At 36.7% G+C, this 21398-nt stretch overlaps 1 long non-coding RNA gene across 1 annotated transcript; it reads left to right on the forward strand.

Moving 5' to 3' along the window:
• The first annotated feature begins 4684 nt into the window (after positions 1-4684).
• Positions 4685-14015, forward strand: LOC105853239. The gene is made up of 3 exons (XR_001145087.1): positions 4685-4906; positions 6870-6988; positions 13788-14015. It is a non-coding gene; the product is annotated as an uncharacterized LOC105853239 (long non-coding RNA).
• Positions 14016-21398: the final 7383 nt, after the last annotated feature.

Below are 21398 nucleotides of genomic sequence, written 5' to 3' on the forward strand. Positions count from 1 at the left end.
AAATTTGGGGTCTCTCACCTGTTTCATCATCTCCACTTTTTTCTCAGCTTCAGATTGCTGTATGTTGTCTGTTAGTTGGTTATCATGTTGAGCCTTTAATTTAAAACAATAAAAAATTTAATTTGAGATATAAAAGCCTATCTTGAAATAACTTAAGATACGTGCTGCTCCCTTTTACTTCTTCACCCAACAGAAAACAGTAAAGACTTCACTATTCAAAGTTAAGCAGCCAAGTACCTAAGTATGAGGACTGTATTTGGGCAGAAGGTTCTACCAACTTTTGTCTAAATGCAATTCCCTCATCTAGCATACTGTAAGACAACGTTTTTCGTCTGGGTCCTCAGACTTGTTTCATATCTCTTAGGGTACTTGTTAAAAATGCAGAATCATACCCTCCCTGGTGGCGCGATGGGTTAGGATGCAGCACCGCAAGCTGGCCGCAGCCACTTCAGAGCGAGTTCCATCCCCGGCCTGGGAGGTGATCCACATGGTGGAGCAGACCTCTCCTAGCCTGCCTGCTGCTTCCCTCAGGCATGTACTTCATCGATCTGCCTGTTCTGCTCCCCACTCTGTCTCTGGTGAAGCCTCTCACCACACCTGCACCTCTGACTTGTACCCCAGTTCTGCATGCATGCATAAATAAATCTTTTCAAAAAATAAAGAATCATAGTGATGAATTTATGAAGGTTCCTATTACTTAATAAGTTATGTGGTGGGGATGGAGGGAGAGTGCATAAATAGTGACAACTGTGCTGTAAGTGCATTGTGGGCTCTTGTGTGTTCTGGTGAGTATAGAGTTCTTGCCAGGACAAGCAGGTCGCCTATCATGACCCATCTGTCCAGTTATGTTTATTCTGTGTCAAAAGCGATACACTTTTCTATTGTGTTTCCATGTTGGCCACAGTAAATAATTAAAAACAATTTATTTAGACTTATTACTCATAAACAGTTTGTCTTTTCCATGTAAGTGTATTCAACACAACCGTCTTTAAATAAGTAGTTGGAGAGCAAACATGCAGCATATATATGAAACTGGTGGAATTTTAGATCACAGGAGGAAATGAACCAGGAAGAGTAACCCCAGTTGGAACATTGCTTACAGCCAGAAGAATTGACTATGCTCACGTAGTGTGAGCCCACCTCCTGAGGATTGGCCCTGGAGGTCCAACAGCCTCTGGCAGATTTCAGCCCTATTGTTTGAATGCAAGACCCAATACCCTCAGAACACACTAGATCATTGGGAAAAACTCCACCATCTCAGTCACCTATAGCTACTGCCTGACTCTGGAGAACTCCCCTCCTATACAAATCCTGACCCTGCTGAGTGCACACACTCTGGCACCAAGTCACACTCTGGCTAAATTGGCACACAGTCTCCCCTGTCTGTTTGGGTGACTCACTGAGTGTTCAGAGCACATTTTCTCTTTCCTGGCGGCTAGTTGTAGCTATTGGCTCACTCATTTTCTCTGTGGAACAACTCAGCGCTCCTGTGTTAATGTAGTCGCTCAAACTGATGAGCAACTGTGTAGATTCCTGCAGAAAAACATACCATGAGACTGAAGATTGAGATCTGTTACCTCTCTAGGGATATTAGACCTGGATCTTTACTACTTTCTACCTGTCTTTATTTACTAATCCTGCTTGTGACTGTCTTATGGCTTCCCACTGTACAGAAACCTCACAAATGGAAAAGACATGAAAGTGCCATTGGTCAGGGAATCAAAGGCAAATGTATCCTTTTTCATCTCTGTTTTAAGATGAGACACAAAGGACTTGTATATCTGGAAATTTGGGCGATTTTCCTCCCTTCTCTGCTATCTTTGGCAATTATGTGTGGTTTGGAGTGCATTATCAGGAACTTGTGTTCAGACATAGATCTTGTGTAAGTTAACTACGTTCTTAGATAACCTGGGAAAAGGAACCCAGTCACCAACCTCTTTTGTGTCTGCCCAGAGCCAAGTTTAAGGTGGAGTTCAATGCAGCCTTAGAAACTAGATTTGCTGAAAGAATGAATGGAGCAAACTCCCATGGAAAAGCCAAGCATGTTGAAGGAAAGACTGTTTTGCCAATCATATTAATTTTTTCCACAAACTTTCTACACCATCAAAGGAAAACTTCTCTTATTCTTGGATAGGAAAAAATGCATAATAAATCAAAGTGCAGTAACCTAATTTCACCTCATAGGTCAAACAAGTAGCCAACATGATTTTTTTTTTTTGAAGAAAAAGTGTTTGTGAACACACAACAGAGACTGGGTAATTGTTGTGAATTTGTGTATGTGTCTGAGTGTCTAAATTTTCCAGTTATTGTCTAGTGGACAGAAGAGGCAACAGGGACTCTATAAATACAGAGTGTGCAGTGATTAAGATCTTGGGTTTTGGAGTCAGAGACTGAATTCTGGCTAAGCCACACACTAGTGGAATGATTATGTGTGACATCACTTTCTCTGTTTCGGATGCTTCATTTATCAAATGTGGGTAATATAGAAATCCCCTCATAGAGTTGTGGTTAGATTTAAGTGAAATGATTAATACTAAGTACTTAGCCAGGTATCTGAGATCTTTAATAAACACACAGTTAAGTGGTAGCTGTTATTACTAGTGATGTTTGATTAAATGCAGACTTTGAGGAATGGGAAAGTTAAGTCTGATATGCATGTTTTGATTTGCTCCTAATGTTGATCTAAATTCCTGGGTAGTTCAGTATGAGAGAATTGAGGAAAAATATCAAATTCTCAGGAAAAAGAAAACTATGCTAAAGTAAACTAAATAGAAGTGCTTGGTATATACTCATTGGCCTATTGCATATCTTCCACTTCATAGGAAACAGACTACATTAGGATTTTGTGGAAGACGGAATTGTTCCATCACTTTTATTACCAAATATGTAACTAGTGTGCTTACTGGCTCTTTCAAAGGTTGACTTTTCTACTTTATGCAATTGCATGGAATTATTTGGTGATTTGAGTGATTCAAACTCACTGTGACAAGTTGGACCCATAAAACATTTCCCTTGCCATCCCAAATAGATAAAGATCAATTGTCAATAGAACTGGGGCTTAGGTTAAAATATGGTTAGATGAAAATATGGTTTTCATGTGCTCCTATAATTTTTGTAAGCTGATTCATACTTAACTATCAGGGGGTATGGATTTTTCCCCAGTAGCTTCTGTATTACAATAGATGTAAGAAATATAATAACCATGATAATTTTAAGTCTTTGGTATTAACTAGAAGATAGAGAGATAGATATAGCAAGCAGTTTTGAACAGTATGAAAAAAAAATCACATTTCATTTTTCCAAATGAGACATCACAAATAATACTGGGTATATCTTATACAGCTATAAACTAAGGACTACATATTATTGTGAATAGTAAGATAGCTCCCAATATCCTTTAAAAGCAAACTTGGGGAGCAGTTTTCTTCATTAAAAATTTATGACTATTTCTGGAACAAAACAAATGCTAATGCTGAAGCACTTGCTTAATTTATATTTACCAGTGAACTCTATTTGACCTTAAAATCAAGGACACACAGCAAGAAACTGTCTGGAATACCCCACCCTAAACAGAGGATGAATTTATTACATCCCCAAAGCAAAGACTGTGTCAAGTATTGGCTCATCACTTGCTAGAAGAAGAAAAACAAAAATATTCTAAGCTCTTTTTGTTTATGAAAAGTTCAGTTTTTAAGTTTATCCTAAGTACATTGAGGCTGAAGGGACTTGGCACTCTGTGGCTTCGTGGTATATTTCAGCTGTGAATATAAGATGTAAAGCACCGGTTGCTATTGTAAAGAGCTAGAAGACTCTAGTCCAGAGTGAGTCAAAACTCTGCCGAGATACTACTTCGGATCAAGACTCATCCCTTGGCTTGAAATTACACTCAGTCAAGCAGACCCTTTTCAGGCTTTAATTTACTTGATCTTTTGATGACATTTGACATTGTTGACCAGACTTTCTTTAGTGAAATGCTGTCCTCTGACTTCTGTGGATCTCCACCATTGATGATATTCTCCACTTGGTCTGGGGTTGGGCTCTTCTTGCTTGACTGATCCCCTAAGAGTTGATCTTCCTGTGATTTTTATCATGATCTTGTTACTTCCCCTATCACACAGAGAGCTCCTGGTGATTTTACTCATTTATGAGATCAGCCAACACTAGTTGTTTCTGTATTTTGAATATGGGCCATTCTCATAGTTGTGAGGTAGTATCTCATTGTGTTCTTGATTTGTAGTTCCCTGATAATGTGATGAACACTTTTTACACATGCCTGTTTGCCATCTGTATGCTTTATTTAGAGGTGTGTCGGTTTCTTTTCAGGCAGCTTTTTTGTACCCACGACTCATATTCTGTATATGAGGGCAGTAAGGAGGTAATTGACAACTGAACTGAGGCTATAGTATTCCAAACTGAACTCTGAAAGTCTACAACCAAAAGTTTGTCATTCTATGGGAAAAATGAGAAATCATTCATTCTAGATCTTCTTGACGGCATTATGTGCTTCATGGTTTCTGATGCCAGGGAAATATTAAACTCCACATTCATGGCTTTCATGAACTCATGTTGAATTCAGACTTTGGACCTGATGTTCCATGAGTTTGTGTGAATCAAATCGAGTCTGTTGATAGCTGAAGACAGCCAAGAGGCCTTGATATTTCCTTAATGTTTTTCTTCTTTCAAATGAACCTTGGGATTACTTGTCTATAGTTCTGCCAGAGGCCTCTTCAGATTGTGATTGGTTGGGAACAAGTCACCATGGATGTGTTCTCAGGTTTCCATCTTGCTGTCATTGCACGAAAAATGGAACCTATCAAATGTGTAGCAGAGAGGAAGTTTTTGAATTCTATAAAACTCTTCTGAGATTGGAATGACACACACTCACAATTAAAACAAAAAAGGATGAGTAAGTAAGGAATCACATATTTTTCTAAATTAAATTTATCTGTTAAGATATAAATATGTGCAAATATATTTTGAATGATCTGGTATGAATTATGGTTTTGTTATTAAATAGCCATTTTGCTTTTTTCTTATGTGTGAAGTAAAAAGAGACTTGCTTTGCTGAATTTTTCTCTTTGGTAAGTATTGAATGTTGAGAGGACACTAGTCTTTTTGCCAAATTGAAAGACTGCTTAGAATTTAAAGGATACTCCATCTGAATTCAAGCTGTGTTTGGGTTTGGCAGCATATTTTTTTTATTGGCAATGGCAAGGATGTTAGATTCTCATGACTTGGTAGAACTCAAACAGGTTTACACACAAGCTGTGATCCTTATGATGTAAATGTTGAGGAACCTAATAGATTGAGGGCAAAATTTGCCTTCAAGTGAAACAAACAAGCAAAGATTTTAAAAGATAGAGAAGGATCATTTATAATCAAAGCTTAAGTACTTACATTGATGAACTCTAACCTTCAGTACAGTGTTGAAGACTTGTAAAATTTCTGAAATTATTGTGAAATGATTTCTACCTTCACCACCAGAGACAAATTCTAGAAGGGAGTCAAGGGTGTTTGTTATAACACTCAACTGTTTTTATCCTGTCTATATCTTACTAATGAAAGAAGTCTTGAAACCTGTAGGATTAATATATGTAGACTTTTGAAATTTTATGAGAAAAAATATGGCAATTGGAAGTCTGGAAATTTTAGAAATGTGAAAATAATGAGTAAAAGCTGTTTTCCTTAACATCTCTCCATTTCAACTGTCAAAACCTACTTATTAGAGACAGGGTTTGAAATAGTCACCATTCATTCATATTGTTATTGACTTCCCTACAATAGAAAAATTGCCTTTTGTGAAGCAAAAAAGAAAAGTAGACTTTAGAAATGATATTTTGCCAGAATCATCTTTAATGGCCTTTTCATCTCCCGGATAAAAATCTCTGTAGCCATGGAAATTTTAATTCCTTACATGGGTCAGCTTCAGAAATATGTTTAACTTATGTGCTTCAAGTGGACTTATCTACTAATGAACCAAGAAATGATTGCTTTTTTCTTTTTTTTTTTTGCTATGCCTTGCTCAGATTTTAAAAGTCAGGGCACTCTAAGGTCAGGTTTATTCCATAATCTTTTTATGTAACATTCACTTCCCATTAAAATCTAATTTTCTCGATGAAGGTGTTAGACTTTTGATCCCTCATGGAAATTGTACTTTGCATGAACATTACCTCATTTAAATGTATGTTCCCAGTGAACTTGTCATCAAGTAGGCTTGATGTCTTAATTTTTTCCTTTTGTAGCAAGATGCTTAACTGGTTACTTATGAAGACTTTGCTAGAGGAATTAAGGGAGTAAGAGAATAAAAAATATATGATAATTTTAAGTGTTAGAATTGAATGCAACAGCTGTGTCTGAGTCTGAGATATCAGGGTTAGCCAAGTTGTTTCTTTAGAATCAAAATTAAGGTTATTGGATTCAATTCATTTATTCAACATTTGGTCAAGTCCAAGGCCTCTACAGTTGCAAAGATAATTATGCACAAAATTTGTTCTCAAGAATGCTAAGATATCTATGGTTTCTCCATTCATTAAACACTTTCTGAGCATGTTTGTTTACTGAGGTAAGCAAGGTAGATGCAATGTACCTGGTACAGATCCTTGCATGTGCTCAATGTAAAACCTGATGTAAAGTAATAACCTCCGAATAAAACATATAATGCAAAATGGGGATTCACAAATTATAGCACCTATATGCATGCATATGAGAATTAGAAAGGGTTTCATAAAGAAGGCAGCATTTCCTCCTGTCCTTAAGGATGAACAAGATTAGAACTTTAGGGAAGCTAAGAAGATATTCCTCAGAAAAAACATTATAAACTAGAACTTCCTCAGAATCAAAATCTAATCTAAAATCTATTTGATTCCAAGCTCCAGGTATACAAAATAACTTTAGAGCTGTGGCAAAATGAAGTCAGTAGGATCTCCATGGACAATCAAAGGAATCTTAGAGAAGATCAACTACCAGGGGAGTCTTAGGAAACTTTAAGGTGAGTCATGTCAGGCCATGTTTTCACAATAAAAGTTTCACCTATTCATTATCTAAATACTCTTGGATTTATAATGTAGGTCCAGAGAAGAAGTTTGGAAACCTATTTCTGGATAATATAAAAGCTATATTTTACTGCACATGTTGTTTAGGAAATATGTTCATCTCCACTATGAGAAAGTTCTGAGAGAGATTTAGACATGTGATAGTTTGCTTACCACATTTTTTACATTTTCACTTTGCCTTCATTCTTTTCTTGCGTTCTGAAAAAAGTTTTGTGCAAAATTTTCCTGCAAATTGAAAAATAACTTGGGAGATACTAAGTATTAATGAAAATGTCTTCTCTAGTATAACACCTTTCCGGATCTTTATTATGTTGCTTCTCCCATTTGAAAAAAAAATGGGAGAATTTATTTTTGCGTAGAAGAACTGAGGTGTAGACTAGAGAGATAGGGGTTGAGAAGATAGGGGTTGAAAGTGGGGAGCAGAACAGCTGGATCTATTGAAATTTACTGGTGAGGGGAGCCACGGGTGAGACAGGAGAGGTCTGCTCTAACATATGGGTTGGCTACCTGTCTGGAATCTGGGATGGAACTCTAGCCAAAGTGGCTGGCAATGGCTTGATAGTGCTGAGACTAAATCCCTGAGCCACCAGTGAGGTCCCAGAACTTTTCAGTTTCAATCCCAAAGTTTGAATTACACAGAAGATAACTGAGTCAGAAATACTCTGTTTTTTTTTTTTTTTTTTAAAGATGTATTTATTTATGCACACAGAACTGGGGTACAGGCCAGAGGTGCAGGGTTGGTGAGGGGATTCACCAGAGATAGACTGGGGAGCAGAACAGGCAGATGGATGAAGTACACTGCTGAGCGAAGCAGCAGGCAGGTCAGGAGAGGTCTGCTGCATCATGCGGATCACCTCTGGGGCGGGGATCGAGCTCATGCTGAAGTGGCTTTAACTTCATAGTGCTGTGCTTTAACCCACTGGTGCAGGGGGAGGGGCTGAGAGGATTCACCAGAGACAGTGGGGAGCAGAATAGGCAGATGTGCTGAAATAACACTGCTGAGGGAAAGGGTGGGTGGGTCAGGAGAATTCTGCCATGCCATATGGGTGACCTCCTTGGCTAGGGATCAACCTTGTGCTGCAGTGGCTGTGGATAGCTTCATAGTGCTGTGCTTTTAACCTGTTGTACCACCAGGAAGGGCCCATACTCTTCTGTTTTCAAGAATTTTATATTTATTTAAAGAAGATTCTGAACTATAGAGTAGCAATACAAAATTTTCAGTTTAATCTGAAGTTCTATCTCTACTGGGCTTTATGTGTTCTAGAACTGGTTGTAGTTATTCAGTGAGGCTTTGCATGCAAGCCACTTAGATATACTGGGGTTTGCGTGCTCTCAGATATCAAGTGCGTGGTATGTCATGGCGTGCGATGTTATCTTCATTTAGCAGGCATGGAGACCCTTGTAGTACTCTGGGAGAACCTTTAGCAAGGTACTTCAGATTCTACTTCATATGCAAGATGAGAGGATTAGACTAAATGATTTTTAACAGTATTTTTGGTGCTCACATTACATGATTACATGACATTGGCTTTGATTCCATTGGACAATATTTTAAATTGTTAACATAATACCAGTTCAGCAAATTTTCCTTAAATAAAATCTTTGCTATTGCAAGTAATGGTTTTTCTTCTTGTGCTTTACTCACAGGAATTCTTACTGAGAAAACTCATTTACAAGTTTGACTTGGTACTCAGAGAAAAAAAGATGCTGACTGAGATGACCTTAGAATATTTCATCAGAAGCTTATGAGATTTTCTGTCTTATCCCCTATGGCAACTAAACAGCATTATTCCAAACTCAGCATATTTTTGAAAGGTTATAACCCATTCTCTTTGTATGGATTTTGCAACCAAAATACACTCAAAACAAGAAAATTAAGAGTAAAAATGGGAACACTGTAGAATCAGTCTGTTGTATGTATGTTCTCAGCAGATCTATAAGGGGAGTAAACATTAGGAGCGACTCCCCTCAGATAGAAGGGCACCATGAAATGAGAACTGCTTATTATTATAATAATTACTATAACAGTACTGGTGGCAATTGAATAAGTACTTTTCATAGATTATTTAAACCTCAAAGCAAACTTATTAGGGTGGTACCATCATTATAATCTTTTCAATGAGATTTTAAAATGTATGAAATTCTCTGGCTATTACACAGTGAAGAAGTGGTAGATATGGGATTAGAATATATGTATTTGACCTCAGAATTTATAGACATATCTACTACATTATAGTGAGATTGTCGCACAAGGTCCAGCTCTGGTAAACTTAAAAAAAAAAAAAAAAAGCAAAAGCGAAACTGATTTATATAAATTAACACATTGAAGGCAAAATATTTAAAACGAAATTGAGCCAGTGAGGTGGGGGGCTCTTTGCAACTATGCCACTAAACAAAAAGACATTAAAGGACATGTTATAGATGCAGCTGGCAGTGCGTGGAAATTTTATCTGAGAATTTCATGTACTTCTGAGGAGAAAAACTCAATTGAGAGAGAACACAATGAAAGATATTCTTGAGATAATTTTTTTTTTTAAGTATAAAAGAGCCTAGAGGCCCTTCCTGGTGGCTCAGCGGGTTAAAGCACAGCACTAAGAAGCTTAAGCCTATTCTGCATGAGTTCGATCCCCACCTGCCCCGGAGGTGACCACATGGCGTGGCAGACCTCTCCTGACCCGCCCGCTGCTCCCCTTCATTGATCTGCCTGTTCTGCTCCCCACTCAGTCTCTGGTGAATCCTCTCACCCTCCGTATCTCTGGCCTGTACCCCAGTTCTGTATGAATAAATAAATAAATCTTAAAAAAAAAAAAGAAAAAAAAAAGAGCCTAGAGATGCAAATCAAAAGGGCTTGCTTAAGTCCAAAGATAAATATGAAAGAAGACAGACCCTACCGCATCCTTGCAACATTTTGAGTTAACAAACACTTAACTTGTGTGCCAGCAGCTCCAGGCTCTTGTTGAAGAGACAATGACAGTTAGTACAAAAGGCCTTTGCAGTGGACAGGTGGACACTGCGGACGCTACCTGGGGTAGAGTAACCAGCCGTTTGTGGCCTTAGAAACCCTTTTCCTTTTGCCGATCACCTAGCAAAGCTTGTTATCATTGAACGCTGAGCCTGAGTGGTGTCTTGTGGTTTTGATTGCCTAGGTGAGAACCCACAGATTGTGACCTGTACCCCGGTCTAGTGATGCTCTAATAATATGGGTTGCAGGCAAAACTGGAAATGGTCAAAGGCTTTGCTTACTAGATCCTGAGATGACAGTTGACATTCAATCATTAAAATGGTCCACACAAAAAGATTTAAATGAGGTAGCAAAGTCCTTTCGCTTGCTTCATTTTGAGTGATCTCTGTTATGTAAGGAGAAATGCGTTGAGCAATTATTGGAGGCAAATAGTTCATTTTAGTTAGGTCTGTGGAGGTAGGATTATGGATAATGTTTGTCTGCTTCGTCATATTTTTTCTATTTTTTATAAACATTTGAAGTTTCTTCAACCTTGCAATTTCTTCAAGCCATTAGGAGGCTAATGTCTCCAGTTTGAGATCCAACAGTCAACTTCATAGTAACTTTCTTAAAAGTAACTTATCCAAAGTCATCAGAATCACTCCACTTTCAGCCGAAATATTTCCTCTTCAGTGATAATTACGTAACCCAAATTTGTTGTTTTATGCAGAAATGTTTTCAAATGGGCCAACTTTATTCCTTAAATACTTAATATAAAAATTTATCATTTTAACAAAGTATACCAGTGTATCTATTTTTCCCAGAAATGCTAAAAGCGCTTTTTGAAATTGATGCACTTCACGCTAATCTTACTACCTATTCCAGTGATTTGTAAAACATAGTGCCTGGGTGGAGATCAGCAGCAGAGAAAGCCAGACATTGCTTTGTCCTCAATGCAGTTCTACAATGCTTAGAAGCCAGGTAGGATCAAACATGGCAAATTCTGGCTTTAAAAAATGAACGATATTCTGAGTACATTTTTCAATACCTAATTTCTATTCTTTCTTTACATTTTCTCTCTCTTACTATACTTTCCTCAATAGTTCTCCCTGCTTCTTAAGTGCCATTTAGTCGGTATCTGATTTTGTTACTCACTGGTTAATGTTAAGTGTCTTTCTGTAGTATTTTTCTTCTTATATCTTTGTTTTCTGCCTGATCCAGTGATCTGAAGATGAGTCGCTAACAGAAAAAGTAAAATAGCTAATTAATGCTTTTAATAAAGTTTACTTACAAACAATTCCAAGGCAATTAATTTATGGTGCTTTGTAATTTGTTTATGAATTATATTATGGTAATAGATAAACAACAACAACAAAAAACAGAAGCATACATAATGTTTTAGAGAAATGATAGCACTTATTTTTACTTGACATCTTGTCCATGAAAATAATAAACTGCAAGTAAGCACGTTCTTTTTGACTTTATTTTCAGTCTAAAGTCTAAGTACTATTACCAGTTATAACAGTTCTGTATAACTCCTAGACTTAAAATTGATATTTGGTAATTATTCATGAATTTAGAAGTTGAATTGCCTAGATTTGAATCAATTTTCCCACCACTTTCTAGCTGTGTGAACTTGATCGAATTATTATTATCTCAAATTTATTTTGTTAGTTAATGAAGATAATAATAGTACTTGCTTCATGGCTAATTAATGAAAACCACTTAGCAGTGTTCCTAGCATTTGGTAAATTGTTGTATGTTCAATTTGTTAATTAGTGTTTAAAAAAATAAGATTTTCCTAGACTGCTCCTTATCCCACATGAAGATGTATGGAGTTGTTTACCTAGCAGATTACTATTCCTTCTACAATAAAAATTGAGATTAAAAAGTTAAATTATCTTTGAATATGTACCTATTTATAATTATAATTATAACTATATAATTATAATTTCAACAATGTTTTTTTTTTTTCTTTTATAAATCATACTGCTCTCTAGTAAGTGTCTGGAAACATTTAGCAATATGTGTTTTGTAACTAAAATCTTTTTTAAAGTCAAGATGTGAGGATTATTTAATCTGCTAAAGGAAAGAAATTTTTTTTAACTCAGTATCGAAGTTAAAAAAAAATGGAGACAATGTGCAAAATGATGTAAAAATAAACTTTTTAATAAAAAAAAATGGAGACATTGGAAAGGGATGGAGATGGTTTTTAAAGAAAATGTAGCTGAAAATTTCTTCATTAGTGGTTATGTCTTTGTTCATTCAAACAATACTAGTAATAAATAAATCTATATATTAAAATTTGAGATATGGTAAGGCCTCGCTTGAGATCAGAAAATGATTCTTCTTGAAAAGATGGCTGCTACTCACAGCTCCCAAGAGGAGGGAAGCATTATTTCAGGGGGATCAAATGGGAAATACTGGAGTGGGTCACAGGGAAGAAGGAGAGAGGAATGGCAGAAAGAACTTTTGCTGTGTTTTCTGTGGAAAGAATGGGCAAGGTTTAGTAAGTATTTTTACGATTGACTACTTTGAATAACTTCAGCGCTTTGGAATTTAGGAACTGTCCTGGATTATCTAGTACATGATCCTGATGACTAGGACAGATGGATAGTGGCCCAAATGTGAGAACTTAATAAAAGAAATGGTCTAGGTGTGAAATAGGAATTGGTTTGTATTTGAAAGGTTAACTTGTGGGTCAATAGTTTACATTCGCTGGGAATTGGCTAAACCTGGGCGGGACAGTCCCTCTAGAGTGAGCAGCGCTTACATGTTGAAGATTACAGAATATAGAAAATAAAAAGATATTTCTAAAAAATTCCTTGGCTATGCTTCTGAGATACAGATTATAGAAGAACCATTACAACCACATTTCTCATCCACTTGGGTTGCAGCCAGTCTTTTGAAATAAAATAATTTTGTTCAGTGATTTCTCCTTTTGCATTTTATACAATTTGCATTATGTAGAATAAACGGCAAAATGGATGGTATGCTTTCTCTATTATCTTTTTGGAAACTTGCATCAATTTCTTGACTTTCAGTTTCTAGGAGAAGAAATATTCATTAATGGAGTCCTTAATTGCAGTTTTATTTCCTGAGACATTTGGATATGTCTGGAGACATTTCTGGCTTTTGCCTCTGGGGGGTATGTTACTGGCATCTAGCAGGTAGAGATCAGGGGTCCTGCAATGCACAGAATAGCTCCTGCAATAAACAATTATCTCGCCCAAAAGCTCAGTAGTGCTCAGATCGAGAAACCTTGATATACCATATAGTAATTCTGAATTCACCTTCTATTTTCTTAACCTTCTTCTGAACTTGCATGTATAAAGATTTAGAAGCTCTGTGTTACATTAGAGAATAAAGCTTAAACTTGAAAACTGAATCTGGATTCTGATTTTTCCCTTGCTGTTTATATTCTTCCTGGTCCTCTCCAGGTTTTGAAGAGAGAATTCAACTTGATGTAACTTTAATTCCTATATTTAGAATCCAAAAAGTTATATTTCAAGTTCATGTTGTAACTGTTAAATTATATTTGAAAAACCCTCAAAATTTGTTATATGTTTTTTGAGAAAGACTAAGCAAGTGTGGATGGGAAAGGCCACTTTAGGGGTATAGCTACTCAAAATTCAGTAAATAAGTCTTTGCTGAGTGTAAATGTAATCTGATGAATTTATAATGTGGAGGAATTGTGGATGCTATTTATTTTATCTGAAAGCTATATTTTAGTATATTTTAGTCTGAATGAAAAGGTGACATGATTAGTGTGATTCTTTAGTCTCTTTCTATAGGGCATTCCAATAGAAGTTACAAGCTAAAGCAAAGACGTCACTGAGAACAAGAGAAAATTAAATCAATGGAAGGAAGGCGGGGCTGTTGAAAGAGAAAGGAATCTCTGTCCGCCACAAAGAGCTCCATGTCCAAGCTGATATGCTCAAACTCAAGGATTATAGTGCCTGGCAAGCTATGAGACTGGCCACAAGTTTTTTAGCTCAGTATAACGAAGTTTCTGTTTTTTATAGGCCTGCATCTCCAAGGTTACAAAGAAAGTCAGTGAGAAAATTATATGTGTGCATTTGTGTGTGTGTATAATTTTGCAATTTGATTTATTTTAAAAAGTTAAATAAAGTTGGATAAAGCATTTGAATTTATAAAATGACATAGGTTTACATGTTTTAGATGGCACATGGGTGAACTGGTGGTGGAAAGTCCACGGGGATTACATCCAAGATGAAAAATGTACAAAATGAAGAATGACGTTCTATGTGTGTGTGTGTGTGTGTGTGTGTGTATAAAATATCGTTGGCACTGCTGCTGAAGGACCTGCTTTGAGAACTGATCACTGGGCTTCCTGGTGGTGTGCGATCTAAGTCTCTCAGCACTATCATGCTATCACCACTATGGCATGAGTTTGATCCCTGGCCAGGGAGCTAACTCACGTTGCCTAGCAGATCTCGCCTGTCTGATCCACTGCTCCTCTCAGCAGTATAATTCAGAAGATCCACCTGTTCTGCTCCCCACTCTGTCTCTGTTGAATCCTGCACTTGTGGCCTACACCCCAGTTCTTTATGCATAAGCAAATCTTTTTTTTTTCTTTAAAAGATCGTTTCAGTTAAAAGAGAACTACTGATCTATAAACTTAGTGATTGCCCATGAATGGTGCTATTTTATCTTCAATGAAACCCGACTAGTAGGTATTATGATTATTCTGATTTTATATAAGTGGACACTAAGGCTCAAGGCTCAGAGTATTACATAGGTTGGTCAAGCTCATCCAAAAGTATGACAAGAAGGAACAAAAAGGGAACTATTTTCTGGTACTAGTTTTCTGGTATCCCTTCTTTGATGTCTGGTACTGTCCTACCAGATATGTGATCTTGTTTATTTATGAAGGAAGAGTTTGGTCTACTTGTTATGTCCTCCATTTATTACCAGCAAGTATTTGTTTTCATTTTTCTTCATTCATGAATGAGACACAGTCTATGATCCGAATGAAAGTCTTAAGTTTATAGTAATAAACAGAATACAAGTTCCCAAGGGTGTGGATATTATTATTATTTCTTATTTTAGACACAGTAGCCTTTGGTCTCACTGCATTTTCAATTATAACTGCATTCTCTTTATTACTAGCTATGGACTTGAATTTCAGAGGTTGCAAACAAAAGAAATTTCGAGGGCGGAAGTAAATTAACATTTATTTAATGTTAGTTAAATAACCTTAAGCTGGACACTTAGATTAAGTTAAGGCCATTGTTTCACTCACTTTCAATAAAAAGGATAGGAAAATTGGGAGACTATAGTAGGGTATGAAGGTGTAGGCAAAGTTAAAGTATTCCTCATGAAAATGAAGAATTTTGATGAACTAAGGAGACTTTTAGGATTCTTATGATGCTAATATAATTCAAGTTCAACTGAAGTAATAATGGAGCCATACTTTCTGCAGTACACTGCAAAGAAAACTTATGCCTGTTAACACCTGTTTTCAGAATTTGGGAACTCTATTTTTTCAAGTCTATAGTTTTAATTTTTATCATAGTTGTATATGTACATGCTTGTATATACAGTCATATATGTAAGTGCACACATATATAAAAATGTAAATATAAGTAAATATAAATAAATGTATACACACACACACACACACACACATTTATTTCCAGACACTTTGCCTACTTTTGTTCTGGACTTTCCAGTTTTTTTCTTTTTTCTTCTTTCACTGCTTGTGTCCAACACAAATGGTTTCCTGTCAACACAAAGTTCTACTCATTACTTAAGATGGAAATAGGACTAGAAAGGCATTTTTTCATGCTATTTCTAGGACTCTTGAAATTCAGCTTTGCTCTAGGCCAGTTCCTATGGAAAATCCCCAAAATGCCTCTGGAAAACCTAACAAGTGTCTTCAAAAAATAATTTTTAGATTCCATAATCTCTTTATTGTCTTCTCCAATGAATTAAAAATTTGGTTGGACTGCATTGTCATTACCGGACTTTCGTAGCTGTAAATTTATGGAATAAATCAACCATAATTACAAAGAAAAACCAACATAGCAATAAAGCAATTTCAAAGGCTGTTTCTCATTTAGAACAGATTTTCTATTCTTAGAAAACGGTCATCTTAAACCCAAGAAGGGTCAGTATGTAAGAGGCATACAGCAAAATGTTGATGTGCTCTTTAAAGAGCCATTCTTCACATAAGTGGTTGGAGTTTAGACTACAAAAATGCATCCTGAAGTTTTATGGGAACAACAGTCTCTCCAGAGTAGTGAGAGTATACAATGTGCTCTCACAAGAAAGGCCTTATTGGAATATGAATGTAGGCGTGCCCTGTGTAGTCCAGCTTTCTACTCATCTTGCACAGACTTAGAGTTTGAATATAGTCACTGAAAGCAAAAGACTCATCACTAATGATGGAAATTTCAGCCTTCAGATAGCTTAATGTATCCTCCACTTGGCTTGGTGGAGGATTTCTTTCATCATTGGCTTAATCAATGACTTTTAAATGCCTATAATTAGATTTTCTTTATTTTACAAGTAATATTGTAACACCCTCTGTTGTATACATTAATATTGTTAAGAAGCTTAGAGTTGAAATTTCCTGTCCTCATTAATTTTGAACACACTTATATTGTTTTCTTTTCTTCTTCTTCTTCTTTTTTTAAAAGATGCCCTTATTTATGAATACAAGAATGGGATATAGGCCAGAAGGTTGTGGGGGGGGGAGGGGTGAGAAGATTTATCAGAGACAGAGTGGGAAGAGAACAAGTAGATCAACTGAAACACACTTCTGAGGGGAGCGGTGGGTGAGATAGGAGAGATCTGTTGTGCTATGTGGGTCGCCTCCCTGGCTAGAGATAGAACTTGTGCTGCAGTGACTGGTTCATAGTGCTGCAAGTTTTCTAGGATACAGCAGTGTTGTTGGTGGTTAAGGGCATGTGTTATCATGTGAAACCTAACAGAGCCAAACAGATTCATGTTCTTTTATCCTTAGTTATGTGATTCTTGGGTTCTTATTTACCTTTACTCTCTTTATCTTTTTAAAAACATTATCATTTATTTTCATACTTAAAGTATTCTTCAGTAGTAATGACTAACAGAGCAACCACTCAAAGGATAACTCTTGGTTACATATACATTCCTTGGTTTGGAGGCAATACTGTTTTAATTTATATTAGCAACAACAGAGTCATTCTACTACTACATTATTCCTTTTCTTTTATTTACCTTTTCAGATTTTGACTATATTTCTTTCATGACGTGATATAATAAGTAGGCAATTTGATAGTGGCTAGGGAGGATGACAATTCCTATGTCCTGCCAGGTTCCTTTCTTACACTAACACTCTTCCCATTACATTTTCTGGAATGATCTCATCTTCACTTAGTATATATTACCATTTATATATTTTTAGTTCAAATTCCAGTTGGATATCTTCTAGGATTGATGGGTTACTCAATCTCAACCCACACCAAAGTAAAAACTTTATAGCACCAACTGAAACAGCTCCTTTCCCTGCATTTAGACTCTGTTCTCACTACTTACCTACTACCCAACTTAGAATCTGGGAGTCATCCGCTGTCCTTCCTTTCCTTCAGCACCCATATCTACTAGGATAAGCCTCTTTCTAATTGTTTTTGAATCTATTTCTTACCATTTGAATTCTACTTTAGGTGTTATTATTTTATAAATTTTGAAGTAGACTTCTAACTAGACCTATTCTCTATATAGTCACCAGAGTGGTGAGTCTGAAATATTAATCTGATATTTTCCCTCCATTACAAAAAAATCCAAACTCTTAAGGCAACATAAAAAGTCTTTTGTTACTGGCACTGGCTGGACATTCACTGTCCCTATTTCATGCTCCAACAACAGAAGAAACTAAAGAATATCTTCTTTCAGTCAGCAACAGAAGAAACTAAAGGATATCTTCTTTCAGTCAAATTGCTTTTTTTAATAATTATTTTTTGAGTTTCTCTTGACCTTTCACACCATTCCTTACCTTACAAGTGCCTAATTCTCATACACACTCTAAGTCTTGGGTAATATATAGGTCAGAGAGGCATTTATCATAATTTGGGTTCTTCAGAAGCAGACTCTGAGAGGAAGATTCATGTAAGGGAATTAAAAGGGCTTTCTAAGAATCGCCAACATGGAGTGGAACTGTTATGGAAAAGTAAACAGACAGGTAAAGTTGTACTATCTAGTGAAGTACAACTGAAGATAATTTCAGGTCATTTTTCACAAAAGATTTGTGAAAAGTGCAGCTCATACCTCAAGAGTTGTCATGAATGGTTTGAGGGAGAGGTAGTTATAGTTATTTCAATCATTGTATGATATGATTCTCATAGGGAAAATATAAATTCTCAGTCATTTTAACCATGTGGTAGATATACTGAAGTGTGGACTGACTGTTGTATGAGTGAAACCACACTCCAACTGGCTATCCACAAAAACAGTAAAGGGATCAGGGAGTAAGAATGGAAATTCAGGCCCTCCTAGTGGTGCAGCCGCTTCAGTGTGCATTCGGTCCCCAGGCTGGAGGTGACTCACATGGCGTGGCAGAAATCTCCTGTCTTGCTCACTGCTCCCCTCAGCAGTGTACTTCATCAATCTGCCTGTTCTGCTCCCCACTCTGTCTCTGCACCTCTGGCCTGCACCCCAGTCCTATATGCATAAAAAAATAAATTAATTAAAAAAGTGGATAAGAAATGTATAAAAGAATATGGGAGATAAAAAATTTAAAACAGAATTGACCAAAAAAAAAAAAAAGTGTGGAAATTCAACTCCTGGATTTCATTCTGGGTCACTCCATGGTACCATCACAGTGAAAAAGTGAGGTTTATTTTGCTTGTTTCTCCAAGGGTAACACACAGCAGAGGTCTGCAGGGCATCTCAGTAAGAGGATGAGGATAGTCATAAGTTTCAAGCTTGTGCTGAAATTTCGAGTCTTAGAAGGGGTCAAGGAAGTGGCCATCAGTTTTGTATTGATGCTTTCAAGGTGCTGAGTAGTTCAGCAATGGAGCATCTCAGTGATCTTTGTGCTGGAGACAAGGGGAAGTAATTGGGGTTGCTGCTGTCAGGGATGGCAGAGCAGATGTTGGCTCAGGTGTTAACCATTTTGCAGCTATAAAATGACCTTAGAATGTCATTTTAGATGTATTGTTTTTCCTGACCTTGGCTACATAGAAACAGAGTTGATATTCTGTTAGAAATATCACAGGGCTGATTTTCACTTTCTCCATAATTATCACTGCCATGAGGTAGTTAGTCCCTGTAAACCCTTCTGCATTGGAAAGACTGAACAACTAACATGTTACTTAATTTCAGGGGTTTATGGTTTAAAGCAACTACTCCTAAAACAGAGGTACAGACAAATCTGTGGTGTCACCTTGTAGGGTGCAGATAAAACACTGCAGTTAATATTAGATAGTTAATATCAAGTGATTTGGGGCAGATGATTGATACTGACAAATTGTTTGATCCAACAACCTGGTGTTCACTTAATAGCCCATTACTCTACTTGTTTAGTGTGAGGAGGAGGCAGAGGGAGGATTTCTGAAGTGATTCTTACTCATGCAGCTGAACTAAACTGTCAGTTAAGGGTGCCTGCATAAAACAGATGATGCAGGCAAATGAATAGTTTCAAAGAGAGTGTAATAAAAATGTCATTTAAAGATGTGGGTAGGGTACAGGGGGAAACAAGGGTAATCTGGGACCTTGGTTGGTGGAGACTACCCCTGGGACTGTTGAAGCAGGGGAGGACATTTTGATGGCATCTAGAAACACAGAAGACTGTAGAGAGGGAAACTTACAGGAAACGACCTTCACTCAAGTGACTCGGCAATCTGGGTTATATTCCTCTGAAGAAGTCACAGAAAAGTGCTCAGACTTCATTCTCTGGTATTTAACTGGTTTCCCGTTCACTGACACAATAAGGGAGCTGAGCATGAGGAGACGCTTTGAAAAGCTTCATTTGAATTAGCCTCTTGGGATACAGACAGGGAGGATCAGGGTGGCAAGTAAATGTGACGGGGCAGAGCAAGGGAATCTAGCTGCCCATTGAGAGGTCTCTGAATTTGCTTTCATTTGAATCGCCATTCTTTTGTCAACACAGGAACATGAAACAAATTAGTTCAGCGTAAGATTTGGAGTGGGCAGTAGTGTTCTGCTACTTGCTGCTTTTGACTATCAACTATTTTTCTGAAGATTACTGAAATGGCTTTTGAGCAGATTAGGATACCTCCAATTACAGGTAAAAGAATAGACTTTATAAGGAACAGAAATTGGATGGTAGTTACCTGTGGCTATGACAAATGTATCCCGCACTTCTCTGGAGTTATTTCAGGAAAATTGTACTTGGGTGGTTTATGACGATGCAAAAAGATTGTTATACAACTAAGAAAACTTCGCTTATACCAAAAGCTACTTGGATAACTTTTTGACAGATGGGATTATTCAATTCACTGATTGTCCAATTCACAATCAAATTCCAGGATCCAGTTCAAGTCCATTGTCCCTGTGAAGCCTGTTCATAACTATGTCAGTTCACATTACTTACTGCCATGCTTTCTGACCGCTGTATAATTCTTAGTCTGTAGCACTAACGTGGGTATTAATCACTCAGTGCTTTATATTACTTCATTGTGCCACATATTTGTAATGTCTTCTTTCTAAAAAGTTGCATGTGCCAATGAAAAGACAATTTCATCTGTTAGTTTTAAAAATTCCAGAATAATGTAAATACCATTGAATAAAAATGGTTGACAGTGTACATGTGTGTGTTGTTTTCTCTGTTATATAGTAACTGTATAAGAATGTAGTCTGAACTTGGACTGAGGTAATTTAAATGGTAATTTAAAACAGTGGGCTTATGGGAAATTAACTAAATCTTTTAAACCTAGATTTTACCATCTCTAAAATGGAATTCATGGCAGAGTTTCTACTTGAATATAAAGCACAGGATATTTTCATGCTGACTAGTACTTTCAGTCCTTCCCTACTTGACTGCAAAATCATCCTTTATGTATGTCCTTACTGCATCTCCTCACATTCTTACGGGTCAGGATTGAGTGAGAGATTGGGTTTAAATGATGTCTCTCAAAAAATTATTTCAGAATGACATATTTTAGATGACCATTTCTAGAAATAACTTCATTTCGTACTTAAGCCCTTGTCTGTTTGTTTTCATCCCTGCTAAGAGCAGGGATGGCCATTATGTCCTGAAGTAGCATTTCTTATTTTCCTACCAGGTGCTGACTATGATAAGTGTGTGTGCTGGATTAGACTTTGGGAGATGAACTAAGTACTGGATCATAAATTAATGGGAATGATGAAATCTCACCATCTAGAGTAGTTTTTCCTAATTTTTTTTTCAGTAAATTATTTGAAACAATAAAATTAGCAGG

Source organism: Condylura cristata, unplaced genomic scaffold (genome assembly GCF_000260355.1).
Source record: "Condylura cristata isolate star-nosed mole 26May11 unplaced genomic scaffold, ConCri1.0 scaffold00001, whole genome shotgun sequence".
Lineage (NCBI taxonomy): Eukaryota > Metazoa > Chordata > Mammalia > Eulipotyphla > Talpidae > Condylura > Condylura cristata.